Source organism: Oreochromis niloticus, unplaced genomic scaffold (genome assembly GCF_001858045.2).
Source record: "Oreochromis niloticus isolate F11D_XX unplaced genomic scaffold, O_niloticus_UMD_NMBU tig00002736_pilon, whole genome shotgun sequence".
In the NCBI taxonomy this organism is placed as follows: domain Eukaryota; kingdom Metazoa; phylum Chordata; class Actinopteri; order Cichliformes; family Cichlidae; genus Oreochromis; species Oreochromis niloticus.
In genome coordinates this window covers 159,038-169,920 of record NW_020327710.1, presented here as the reverse complement: position 1 = coordinate 169,920, position 10,883 = coordinate 159,038, and the positions used below count along the sequence as shown (strand labels likewise).

The 10,883-nt window shown below is 37.1% G+C and overlaps 3 long non-coding RNA genes across 4 annotated transcripts; all 3 read right to left on the bottom strand.

Annotated features, from left to right (window-relative positions):
- Positions 1–515: 515 nt before the first annotated feature.
- On the bottom strand, positions 516–2,404 carry LOC109200207 (uncharacterized). Its single transcript, XR_002060400.2, has 4 exons — positions 2,064–2,404; positions 1,176–1,224; positions 945–1,007; positions 516–554 (listed from the first exon to the last, which is right to left on the bottom strand). It is a non-coding gene; the product is annotated as an uncharacterized LOC109200207 (long non-coding RNA).
- A 2,631-nt stretch (positions 2,405–5,035) lies between these two features.
- Positions 5,036–7,191, bottom strand: LOC109200208 (uncharacterized). Of its 2 annotated transcripts, XR_002060402.2 has the most exons (4): positions 6,831–7,191; positions 5,989–6,126; positions 5,800–5,892; positions 5,036–5,637 (listed from the first exon to the last, which is right to left on the bottom strand). It is a non-coding gene; the product is annotated as an uncharacterized LOC109200208 (long non-coding RNA). The 2 variants fall into 2 exon arrangements; XR_002060401.2 differs by having other exon boundaries at positions 5,989–7,187.
- A 10-nt stretch (positions 7,192–7,201) lies between these two features.
- Positions 7,202–7,618, bottom strand: LOC109200206 (uncharacterized). Its single transcript, XR_002060399.1, has 3 exons — positions 7,479–7,618; positions 7,350–7,413; positions 7,202–7,271 (listed from the first exon to the last, which is right to left on the bottom strand). It is a non-coding gene; the product is annotated as an uncharacterized LOC109200206 (long non-coding RNA).
- Positions 7,619–10,883: the final 3,265 nt, after the last annotated feature.

The window sequence follows — 10,883 nt, the reverse complement described above, 5'->3', positions numbered from 1 at the left end:
TACCATGAATATCATTAAAAATAATTAACAACACTTTTGTAATGATGTTAAAATGAGCACAACTTTTATTTTCAAACACAACAAAGTACAACAGCCAACATACTGGACACTGTTCTGCTGAATAAAAATGATATTGCCATCACTGTTATAATCTTACAACGAAACAAAGTCTTAGATGTAATTATTCTGAAAATAAGTTTAGGCCTACCACAAGTTTGTTTTGTACTTACATTACTTATATAATCAACATAAAATATTTATTGTTCTGTCACAAGTGCAGTCTCTAATTTAAACAACACATTCGTTTTTCATTCCAACACAGGAGCTGGAATGTTGTAATATTTTAAGGATGCTTGTTTCCAGTCCAGGCATTACTGCCTGAATGACTGTCATGGATCGAGATGATCCAAATGTAAGTGCAGAAGAAAGTCTTTAACTTCCCTTAAGTACAGTTGCAGTGGATGTGGGTTGGAGATGCAATGAGCTTGAACCTGCAGGTGACCACCTTCACTGACCACACCATCTGTGACGGAGGACTCATCTCTCCTGGTGTCCTGCAAGCAAACAATCATATTTTTTGGAACATGAACTTAATTGCTTTCTTAAAACATTTTTTCTGCATTTGGTATAAAACAGACTCCAATTTAGACAATCTCAGGCTCCCTCCCCGCCGGAGAGGTGACATTCAATGTCCCAATTGTCAGTCTGGATAGCTGTGACCAACACACAATATTGTCATGAAAGAATAACTTTAAAAAGTGCTATGCAAACATGGGCAATAACTTTCATTCTAATGATGTGCAAAATGATTTGGGCACAAAACAAATTTTGCTGTTAGAAAACTTGCAGACTTCACTATATACAGTGTAGACCCTCTAAACTAAGTTTGGGGGATGTGATCTTTCAAGAAATGCAGACCAAACTGTTGTTGTTTGTTTACTTACACAGCATGTCTTGTAGAATTAACTGGAGTCGAAGCAACAGCATCGTGCAGTCACATCTCAAGTCTAATAACAGAAGACAGGAAAAGATCAGTAAAGAAACAACTTCCCCAAACCAAAGCACAAATAAAACAATAAGTAAAACAGGCTGATCTAAAGTATGATTAAAGTTCGGCCTGGTTAATATAAATGTCACTGACAGTTACTAATATATTGGAAAACCAAAACACTTACCACTGAGTTGATGTCTTTCTGTCCAACAACAGGAGTGCTGGTCCCGAGCCTCAAAGACAGTAAGAAGCAAGCAGAGGGAGAAAAAACAGAACATTTTTCAGAAACTGATTTGATCCTTAATGGCTGTGCAATCATTGTAACATAGAGTTCGCTTATGTTGTTAAATAAAGGCTAGATTTGACATTAGTAGATGCCACAGATGTTCTAAAGCTGCCACAAAGCATGAAAAAATAGACGTCTCCGAAAACGTCGGAGCATTTTTGCAAATATGTCATGTCTTGATAAATCGAGCAGATATTTGAACTTTACACAGCTACATTCTCGCCTGAAAATATCTTAAAAGTTTATTTTGTGACCCAGAAAAAGTAATACGTTTTTCAGCGGTGCTCCTCCGCCATTGCCGCGCTTACAAGTGCGCACAGGCTCCGACAACCGTGGCCGACAAATGCGATCCTCTTTTTCACCAGACTACCCTTTCTGGGTCACAAAATAACCTTTTAAGATATTTTCAGGCGAGAATGTAGCTGAGTAATGCTCAAATATCTACTTAATTTATCAAAATATCACATATTTGCAAAAGTGCTTCCACGTTTTCGGAGAGCTCCGTTATTCACCCCCCACACCCACCCCACCCCTAACGGCTGCACCTCCCAAAGAATTTTGTCTGGGCTCTTATCTCACTTATTTATTTCAAACAATCAACAAAAAAATTCACCGACATAGTTTTATGTAAGGTTTTTAAGGCTGTGGTGTTAATTTTTAAGTAACATGAGCACAGCGGCAGCAGCAACGCTAGGCTAACACTAACTAGCTAGCAAGATTATAAACCTGGTGCTAAACTAAGAGAAGCCACAAAATCAGTTTGAATACGAGTAAACATTTACTCACCAAGTCAGTAAAGATCCACAGCAATGACAACAATAATATCTCCAGGTTTGCTCAATATATTCCATAACAAATGCTGGCGCCATGAACATGCGGACTGATCCGGGAGGGAGGAGGACGGTAGTCACGTGGCATTTTCAAAACACATCTTTCATCCTTCCGCCCTGAGAAGCAAAACTTCCAGCTTACTTAGTTTTTCTAAGTTAGGACAACTCAAATTAATCGAGTTTATCAGCATTTTTGCATAAAAAGTACTGGTAACTTATTTAAATTGAGTTCTAATAACAAATTGATAAAAATTGAGTTCAGCCTATTTAATATTTTTAATTAAACACAATATTACATTTTACAGTGTAGGTGAGTCCTAGTAAATAATTTTCCATAATTTGTGTGCCTTCTTATTTGATGCGGAACACCTGATTGTTCTGTAAATAGTTTGAAATGGTTATATAAAAAACGTCTGATCCTTGGCTGCATTTTTAGGTAAATAGTACCATATAACTTGGTTGTTTGCAAAACTTGTGCATATTTTTTAAAAATTTCTTGATGCATTCTCAATCATCCAGGAAAGTAAATCTCCAAAAGTTGAATCTGTTCATCTGGACATAGCGTTTTGTGGGAGAAACGTTTCTCCCACAAAACGTTACGTCCAGATGAACAGATTCAACTTTTGGAGATTTTTTAAAAATGTACAATTTCTATTTGCATTTCAAGTTATGAAAATGATTCGTTAAACCTGCTTGTGGTTTTTACAGTCAAAAATATCACTTTCTACTCGTATTTTAAATTTTGTCTGAATTTAGATCAATTGTGCTGATACAGTTTGTCAAAATGAGATAATAACAGATTGGCAAGATAAACAGTTTTTAAAGGTGAAATATAGAGGCCAAATCAAAAGTAGTCAAACGGCCAATTATACCCTGGACCTCAGAGGGTTTAAGGCTAAAAGCAAAGTTGTCACCAAGTACTGTTTATATTTGATGTGCTGGAAAAGCTTGAAAAGGGACCTTGAAAGTGCTTAAATTTGACCTTGGAAAAAAAAAAACGTATGAACCCTGAAAAACATGGCTAAGGTTAACAATGACTCAAATGAGATTAAACAATGCTGCTGTATGCCATGTCCACCAGGAGTGACTGGACAGTATAGATGTAAAACAAACATACCAGCAGTTTATCTCAGTTAACGAGAGGAGAAGGCATGTGTTTGGCTCCTTCACATAGTGGACATTGAGTTTGTGTGGGGCACCAGTAGTTTATGTTTAGAATAAAACATCCCAGCTCACTGATTTGATCGGGGCAATAGTGCCTAAAATGTTGCATAATTTTGCAGAGAGATCTTTTACTTTGTGGTAATCTTAGATGAGTAGTTTTATGGACAAAAACCACCAGGTCATTCAGTGTTCCCTTAGTGCTAATGTATCAGAGATGTTGGTGTACTATAACTGAAGTAATGTTGTTAAGTCCTTAAAGTCATTCTTTTGTCATCACTCTTTTTATTTTTGTATGATACCTGATTTATATGAAATATGGCTGAAGTAAACTAAAGTCTAAAATACTTAAGTAATTTAACATTATATAATTCACATATAAAACTATGAATTGTAATTTTAAATGGTTTAAAAGCATGTAGAACAGCATATTTAGGCAATTATATTTCTCCTTTTTTAAATCAAGAAGCAAAGACAAAAAGGGGAAAAAAAAAAAAGAAACAGGGCAGGGTTTGAATCATCCGTCCCCACCAATGCCAAAACCAAATCTACGCCCTTGTCAGATCCGTTATACTCAATACAGGGACGTGGTTCAATGATAAAACAGGCAATTTATTAATAATTATTTAGAACAGCATATAAAAACACGAGCATAAATATCAATATACAAATATTCTAAAAGTATTCAGAGCTGAGGCTTACCAGTGGGGGGACAGGGAAGCCACGCACAAAAACAACTCAAAAAGAAAAGAAAACTCACCAATACACAAGTGCAGCACACTATCACACGCTCACACTAATAAACTAAAAATGCAGGTGTGTAACACTCAAAGGATCCCACCACCAAGGCACCCCAGTCTCCTCCACGTCAGGGCCTCCGCATCTGAATAAAAGAAACAAAGAAAATTGTAATATATTTCCAACAAAACTAATATGCACTCTGGGGTTAGCCCAACTGCAGGAACACACTGGTGATCCGCAGCTAGAAAAAGGGCCTCCTACCAGTGGTGTAACAAAAACCCAAACTACAAATCAAAACAACAGAGAGACAGACACACGAACTAAATAAAACTTTAAATCTGGAGCAGACGGAGTCTCCGTATTACTCCAAATTGCCGTCCGCCCGACTACTTTAATTTAACAATTCAGTCGATTGACATGCACGCCAGCCGACTCCCGTAGCCGGCATGTATGTATGTAGCCGCCGTCCACGCCAACGTCCACTCTTAAGGGGCTGTCAGCAGCAGGGAAAAAGAACCCTCTCCAACGGAAACAGACTGTAAAAGGCAAAGCAGCAGCACGTCGGTTAGTGTAGTGCACTCTAAAAACTATTGTTTAAGCTCAACAAAAAAAATTAACGCAACAGTTTCCATTAATCTTTTTGAGTTACGATAACTTATGTTGAAATTATATTGAACCAACAAACTATATTGAGTTAGGGGAATTAACTTTTCCTCCATAATCAAAGGTGATTTTAATTACCACTTACTTAATAATTGGTAGCTTAAAAACATGTTTTTAAGTTGTTTACTCATAAAAATTATGTTCCTCCAATTACTTTTTCCACATTACTTAAAATGATTTTTAAGTGTTATGTAATTAATTACAGCAATTACAAAAACAATTTTTTAAAGTTAATCATTTAAAATATTAAGTTGCTGATTTTCTTCATTATTATCATCGTTTTAGCTTTTTCTTATTTTTTTTTATTGTAATAGCTTTTAAAAAATGAATTCATTCAACATTTATTTTAGCAAATAACTTTTTTATTTTTTAACTGTAGGCATTTCAACACTTCATATTTAAAAAGTGAAAATAAACCAGAAATTTAGATTTGTACCATCGTAGCCAAGTTAAACAATATGCTTTTATGTATTTAAGACCACAGAAATAAATGTGTTCAATTGGTAAAAAATCCACTTAGAAAACATTTTGTTACAGTACTACTTCCAAACAAGTGTTCAATAAATGTCAACTTTCAGTGCCTACCAAACTTTACAAGATCTTGCATCTTTCTTTTACACAATGCAGCAAACACCTTTAAGATCAATGTTACACATACAGGGTTCAAAACAGTTAACAATTTTTGAAACAGAGTCAGCATCTTTAACATAATGCTGGTTCCATCAAGGTCAAGGAACAGCTTCTGAAAAACTTCAAAAGTATATTTCAGATCCTTGCATTAGCTCAGATTGAGAGCATATATTATGCCCATGAGTAACACACAGCACCTTGGGAAATTCTGGCCCTCCAGGATTTTTGTTCCCGCACCACAATGGTTGCAGTCTTATGGTCAGATCCAGGGGTGTACCGGTCACCGATGATGGCAGTTTTCATCACCTGCCTTTCAAGGTTGGCCTTAAATTGTCCTTGTAAAGCAAATTTTAAAAAATAGGTTATTGGATTATACATTAGACTTTAATACTTACTGAATCTTAGTGAATTCAGATGATCAGTGGAATACACACACACACACACACACACACACACACACACACACACACACACACACACGATGCTGAATTACTTACACCAAACTCCATGAAAAGGTCCTCTTCCTTTTCTCCAAGGTATGTGATAAGGCAGCAGATGGCTACTTCTCTGTGTATTTCAGTTGAATTGTGCTATTTAAGAAAAAATAAAGTATGAGTATAAACTACATGGGTGACTGCCAACAAAGTGCATTTCAAAGCTACCTAAAGTCTAAATAGTTGTCCTACCTCAAGAAGCATGTACTTGATCTGCCTGATTCTCACTCCTTTAGCTCCTCCCCTTGAAAAAATGACGTCCATCAGTTTTGGGGTCAAGTGTAGCCATTCAAGGCTTACAGTGGTTGAACTCTTGAATTCCTCCTTTATCTGTAGACCACACAAACAGAAGAATTAAATCTTGCAGACTATTAGCTATTTTGCATTAATTAATGCTCTAATACATTAGTTAAAGATGATAGATGTGATCTAAGGCTACCCCAAGGGAACAAAAACAATCTTAGTGAAGAGAAGAGAGACATTCCCCACCATAACCAAGGCGTAATCTGTAATGCTTTAGCAACCCTGTTTTTGTAGAGGTTTCAAATTTACACATTGTGCACTCCCAGCCCATTTTGTAAAAAATGTGTACCAACTTAACAACTCATTAATGACCCTAGATTATCATACTATACTAACTGCTTACATAAAGTCTTAATGTTAAGTAGATTCACATAGCCTATGCTAGAATAATGCTACTGGAATGACATTAACGATATTTCACACAACCTGATATGTTAAAAAAGAACAAAACAAAACCAGCGAAATTAGATTGCATTGTGTAGCAAAACTTTAACCATGCTTTTCCTAGCCACAGCAGCTCTCTCTAGCTGAAGACATTTGTCAAATGAAACTTTATAAGTCTTATCCTCTCCTGTGCTAAAGTTTAGAATGGTTAGCATTAGCTACATGTGGTAGTGCAAAATATTTCCTTAACTGTATGAGCATAACATGGTACACAAATCCACTACAAGTGACTAGCACAAATGCTTTGCTTTGTTAGAACAGTTATTTGTAAATGAAATGTTACTTACCTTGAAATGTCTTTTACATAAGCTTGCAAGTCCACCAAGCAATGCACCATATATGAATTTGCCCGGGCTAGTTAAGTGGGTAGGGGAGGGAACTTGAAATCAAAAGTTACAGTGGAGAAAAAATAAGTTACATATTCAATTTCTTTAAGTAATTACAACTTGAATTTTATTTTGAACCCACTAACATTGGGATTTAATTTCAAATTACATATAAAATTAATTTAATGTAATTACCAACATTATTAATTCAACGCAACCCCAAAAAATAAAGTCAGCAACTTAGAAGGTCTATCTTAATCAGTAAATTAGAATTTTTATCTTGCAGCCATGGATTTAATAAAGTGGTGGTAAAAGGCCTGATGAATTACTTTTTAGAGTGTGTAGAAAAGCCGTAGCGACCCTGCTGTAAAGCTACTGGCCGCCCACTAAGGTCCACACTTCCTGCAATGCATAATGAATGTTTTACTATAAGAAAACCAAACCATAAAAGACAGATTGTGACAAATCGGAGTTAAGTACCAATTAAACGGTGCCACTCGAGTCATGAACAGAGTGGCTCATAGGAGGCTTCTACAGCTATGACCTATAAACAACATTGGTTTACCACCAAGTGAAATAATGGACGCACTGCACCGAATAAACACATACCAGCCACGATGGAGGCTTCAGGAAGGTAATCCGCAGGTGATCTCTGTAACACGAACACCACAATCAACACAAGTACTGCTAATTCAGGGTGAGGCAACAACGACATGTACGCAGCTCCTACCTGCAACACTGAGGGAAGTGTGACCAGCGGACTGTACGGGCAGCAGAAAGGATCATCGGTGCCCCCCTGCCCTCCATCCAGGATCTGTACCTCTCAAGAACCAGGAAACGGGCAGGGAAAATCATCACAGACCCCTCACACCCTGGACACAGACTTTTTGACCTGCTGCCCTCTGGCAGACGGTACAGAAGCCTGCAGACCAAGACCACCTGACACAGGAACAGTTTCTTTCCCCTCGCCATCTTCCTCCTAAACAGTTGACCTGTCACACTGCTCCCCACTGCCAGACTGCAACTGCACCTTATGTACATTCTGTAGTATTCATTCCACCTCATTTCATTTCTGTATTTTATGTACATAAGTTTAGTTATTTATAGTTGGTTTACACAGCTTTGTGTATGTATGTGTATGCATGTGTAATGTATATATAGACGTGTGTGTGTGTGTGTGTGTGTGTGTGTTTTACATTGCTGTGCTTGAGAGCCACCATCTACCGGAACCAAATTCCTTGTATTTGTCTGCACATATACTTGGCCAATAAACACGATTCTGATTCTGAAAGGGGATAACAGGTACGCGATTCAGGGATGCTCAGATGGCCACTACTATTTATACTAGCGCCCCCTAATGCGCCTGACTAAAAGTTTAAAGCCATCAGGTGCTCAGTTTAGAAAAAAGAGAAAGGAGAAGAAACGAGCAAAAGATACAGGTAAGCAGATGTGTCATTGGATAATGGCAGGTCATGTATCCTGAAACAGTCAGAATCATATTAAGAATACTTTATTAATCCCTAAGGAAATTATGTGGGTTACAGTTGCTCCAAGAAGAATTGGTAAAAATAGTAACAGCAACAGACTAAACTCCAAACAATACATTGTGTTAAAGATTTTACACATTTAAGAAATAGCACTGATATATGCAGATCACTCAATTGTAAATATCAAGAATTAACAGATGTGATTATAAACAAATATCAAGAAAATTGACAAGAATATTACAGAGTAGAAAAGAGTGTGTGTAAAAAGGGTGTGACTATTGCAGTGTTTACAGTGTATTAGATGGAGGAGTTGTACAGGGAGATGGCCACAGGCAGGAATGATTTCCTGTGTCGTTCAGTGGTGCATTTGGTAGTCTCAGTCTCTCACTGAACGTGCTCCTGTGATAGCCAGCATGTCATGGAGTGGGTGGGAGGTATTATCCAACATTGTCTTTATCTTGGACAACATCTGCCTCTAGACACCTCCCTAACGAGTCCATCTCCATCCACACAACGTTACTGGCCTTGTGGATCAGTTAATTTAGACTGTTGACGTCTGTGACCCTCAACCTGCTGCCCCAGCATGCAACAGCATGGAGGATAGCACTGACCACAACAGAGATACAACATGAAAACATTAATTAGTAGGGATAGTGAAAACTTCTGTTTACGTTTGTTAGATTACTGAATCGTTTGGACTGTGTTCAGCACAATATTAATTAGTCATTGTCAATTGTTGATTTGTCCTGTTCTCATTGTATGACGAGTTATGATGGCTGTTTGGTAGCCGTTTGCATACTATGCATACTCTCTCTCTCTCTCTCTCTCTATATATATATCTATATATATATATCTATATATATATCTATATACATATATATATATATATATCTATATATATATATCTATATACATATATATATATATCTATATATATATGTGTGTGTTTGTGTTTCTCTGGTGAAATTCAGTATGGTTCTGACAACAGTTTTATGTTAATGTACAATCCTTAATATGTTTTATGTATGTGTGTGTGTTTGGGGGGGGGGGGGGTTCGCACAGGGCACCAAACAGGCTAGGACCACCACTGTGTGTGGATATTTATTGGATATTTATTGAAAAGTTATTATTCTTTGCATACTTCAGGCAACATCTTAATTGTCTTATTTCCCTTGATTGAAAGTCTTATATAATGTTAGTAATCCCAGAACCACACACACACACACAGACTAACGAGCTATCATGTTAATAAGTTGTAACTGATGCCCCCTGGTGGTCACATCTTTTAAGAAACTAACATTATAGTCCTTCAAATTTGCTGCAACAGGGTCTTCAGATCAACAGCGACTCCAGAATTTTTTCATTGGTGTGGCCATATTTCCATTTTTATTATACTGTTGTCAAATATAGGTGACTTGAAAAAATAAAGTTGATATCATTGAAAATAGGTACAGACATACAAACTTTTAACTTCATACAAAGTGCTGTCACTATTATGCTTGCAGTTTAATCACCCACAGTTTTTATTTCCTTTTTTACATTTTTTTAGTTCAGTGAGAGAAGTGAATAATGTTTGGGGTCTTGAACGAGTACCTTTAAGGATCTGTGTTTGTATTTGTTAAAGTCTTTGTTTGTCACATTTCATCCTCAGCTCATCCAAGTGCAGTTATGTGAACAAATCACTCAAATCCCTCCCTGTCATAGTCTCTGTCTGTCTGTCTGACTTTTGTAAGTGAACTTGCTGTAAAGCAAAGCAAGGGCTGTGAGCAGCAGCTGGATAATGTAGCGGTAAGACTACACACCTTTGGAGCAGGAGTCACACATTTGATACCACCTGGTATCCAGTAAGGGTCCTGGCTAAACCCTCCATGCTAAAACCAAGCCCTGGAACAGTGTGGCTATGTCCGCAGCTGGGACCCAAGCTTTTCACTACATGTTGTACTGTGCATGTGACAAATAAAATTTGAATATGAGGACAAGGGAAGGTTCATTGTTAGAATCATCATCAGTTTTAATCTCTGATTTGTGTTAAATTTTTGCTCTGCCAGCTGTTGATGAGCAGTGGATTTCAAAGTGGGGTTCAAGATCCTAAAACCCAGCAAAGCATTGAAATGAGTCCTAAAAGCAAAATGAGGCAAGATTTTAGTAAACACAGAAGCATGTTAGGAATGTTAACTGTCTTTACACTCCGTATGGCTCAGCAGGATTACCAGTGACCCCCGAGTGAAAAGCCTTTTCACTAACACTTGTTCCATTTTACTGTTACATATAAAAATATTATAGGATCTATAAAGAGAAGTATACTTTAGACAATGTCACTGACTTGATTTTTTTTTTATATTGGAGAATGGATAAATGCATTTGTTTGACCTAGTCTGTGCGGCAAATCAGTTTGTTTGGGGAGATTTAAACTTCACAACACTGCGTTTTTATGATTATGATACTTTTATCCCTGATTCAGATAACTGGCATGCAGTGTACCACAGTTTTCTTCAGATGGTTTGGTCTTTCCATTGCATTTGTGTGG